We start from the raw sequence: 2,660 nt of genomic DNA, 5'->3' as shown, positions 1-2,660 counted from the left end.
GATTTAGCAACATAGAGAGGCTTGCTAACCTTAGAGAGAACTACTTCAGGAGTAGCAGAAGAAGAAGAAATCTTCCATAGATTGAGAAGCAAGTGAAATAAGAAAAAACAATTAGAAGAGTTTTTTAAAAGTTTGGCTGTTAAGGGGAAATGAGATTTAATATTTCAGCAACAAAAGGACATATTAGTGGAAAAGATTCAGTTGAGAGGGCATTGATATTTGGTAGGGATCTGGAGGAACTATGTCTAAAGCACACTAGAAAGATTATATAGGAGAAAAAAGTACTGTATGTATAAAAGTAAAACATGTAATGGTGGGTAAGATTTTTTTTTAATTTTATTCATTTATTCATGAAAGTCAGAGAGAGAGAGAGAGAGAGAGAGAGAGAGAGGCAGAGGGAGAAGCAGGGCGGGGAGCCTGATGCGGGACTCAATCCCAGGACCCTGGGATCATGACCCAAGCCGAAGGCAGACACTTAACCATCTGAGCCACCCAGGTGCCCCATCGTGGGTAAGATTTTGGTAGCTTTGTAGTTTTGTAGTGGTGAGTAGAGAATGATAGCTTCATTTTTTTTCTGGAAAGCAGAATGAAAGATTATTTGGAAGATGTTGGGAGAGGTAAAGATTTGCAAAGAAGGAGAGATCCCAAGGTATATCTCAGTCTCTAGGAAATTTCTGGAAGTAGGTGAGGCAAGCTTGACTCTGGAATCTGACTCAATAGAACTACACTGATACGGGAATTTCCCATTTGGACTACTTGCATAGATGTCATAATTAATACCAATCAATTTGTTAGTTAGACCTCTCCATCTGATATTATGTTTTCTGATGGTTGCAAGCCCCAGATAAATTCTTATTTCAGAGATAACAAATATCCAAAATACAATGAGTATCAAAAAAGAGCAGAGGGCATGCAGACCGTGCACTGGCCGAGGAGCCACCATGGGCACCTTGCCGCACAAGCACCAGGCTAGAGCCAGCATTGAAGCTATAAGATGCTTGACCAGGACCCTGGGGAAATTAGCCCCTCCAATGGATGGTGGCCTCAGGCATCAGGGTTGTGGTCACCTCCCTCTTCACGACAACTCTGGGTGTGGTGAAGGTACGCTTGCAGTCTCAGCACCCCTTGGTGGCCAGTAAGCTGATGCCGCCTTGCAGACTCTGGAGCCCCTGCTAAGCCAAATGGAAGAACCTCTTGTACTGCAGTGGTGTCCCAGAGCCCCTTACCTGTGCCCAAACGGTGCCCGCTGTACCACCTGGTTTCAGGACCCGCTCCCTTCTCTGGCACTGTGGCTGCCCTTGTGAAGATGATGAGAAATGAGGGGACCAGGACCCTGTGGGGCAGCCTCCCAGCCACCCGGTTGTGACGATGCTGGCCACTGCCTTGTGCTTCCCTGACTACAACCAACCCAGCCCAAGGCCTTCCTTTTTGGTCGAACCCTGACTTTTGACCTCTTCATACACATGGTGGCAGGGGCACTAGCCTGCATGGGCACCGTGATTGTGGTGCACGCCCTGGAGCTAGTGTGGGCAAAGCTGCAGGCTCCACACGTGTCACACCATGGCTGGTGCCCCTGTCTGGGCTGCTGTGGCCCAGGGCAGCTGGTGATCAGTGTGGCTGGGCTGGGACCCCACTGCCCTCCAGGATGTGCCCTTTTCTGCTGTGTTGGTTCAACTATGAGCTGGTGAAGAGCTGACTGAGTGGGCTCAGGCCAAAGGACCAGGCACCCACGGGCAGTGGCATCTCAGGGATGGAGGCAGCCATGCTCACTCTACTACCCTTTCCCAGGGTGGAGACTCAAGGCCAGGTCACACTGAGAGCTCTGGAGGCTGTGAAAGTGAACCCCCACTCACCCACTCCACCTGACTGCTGCCACTGCAGAGGATCCAGCTGAGGGCGGTCTGGGGGACTCACCAGGCCTCCTTCCCAGGACAAGGATCTTCAAGGCTGCCCCTCCCTCATGTGCCATGATCATCAGCTCTTACCAGTTGGATTCAGCAAAAGCTTCTTCCAGAGGTTCAGTGGGGAAAAGCCTCTGGGTTCTTAAAAGGAGCCAGGGGGCAAGGATCTATCTCTTTCATGGATGAGGGTGGGGCAGAAGGAGACTGAGCCAAGAGCCAAGTCCTCAGCAAGGAGAGGAGGGCCTCATTTACCTTCCCTCTCAACAAGAGCCCCAGGGGAAGGGGGCTGCCCCTCTGGGCCTGCCCAGACCCCATCCAAGACAGCTTTCTTCCTGCTGCTCCTCATTTCCAACCCCCAATGATCATCACTTTTCCACCATCCTGGCCAAGGTAAAAACCTATTATGTGTCCCCTCCCCTCTCACCATTTCCCTGTGTTTGCCATAGCTGTGTCTACCCCCAAGAGACTCAAAACCCTGGGCCTGGTGTAGTCTGCATCCACACTCCTTAAGTCTAGAGATGATGAACTTCTTAGAAAGATAGAAAGAAAGAAAGAAAGAAAGAAAAAAAAGAAAGAAAGAAAGAAAGAAAGAAAGAAAGAAAGAAAGAAAGAAAGAAAGAAAGAAAGAAAGAAAGAAAGAAAGAAAAAGAAAGAAGGAAGGAAGGAAGGAAGGAAGGAAGGAAGGAAAGAAGGAAGGAAGGAAGGAAGGAAGGAAGGAAGGAAGGAAGGAAGGAAGGAAGAAAGAAAGAAAGAAAGAAA

General features: G+C 49.0%; 1 pseudogene; it reads left to right on the top strand.

The window, feature by feature from the left end:
• The first annotated feature begins 994 nt into the window (after positions 1-994).
• On the top strand, positions 995-2,047 carry LOC114223567 (mitochondrial glutathione transporter SLC25A39 pseudogene; annotated as a pseudogene).
• The last annotated feature ends 613 nt before the right edge of the window (positions 2,048-2,660 follow it).

This window comes from Eumetopias jubatus, unplaced genomic scaffold (genome assembly GCF_037043125.1).
Source record: "Eumetopias jubatus isolate StellerSeaLion01/CBP00866 unplaced genomic scaffold, mEumJub1_p1.0 scaffold_4, whole genome shotgun sequence".
In the NCBI taxonomy this organism is placed as follows: domain Eukaryota; kingdom Metazoa; phylum Chordata; class Mammalia; order Carnivora; family Otariidae; genus Eumetopias; species Eumetopias jubatus.
Note: the sequence above shows the minus strand (reverse complement) of the source record. Positions and strands in the feature narration are given on the sequence as shown.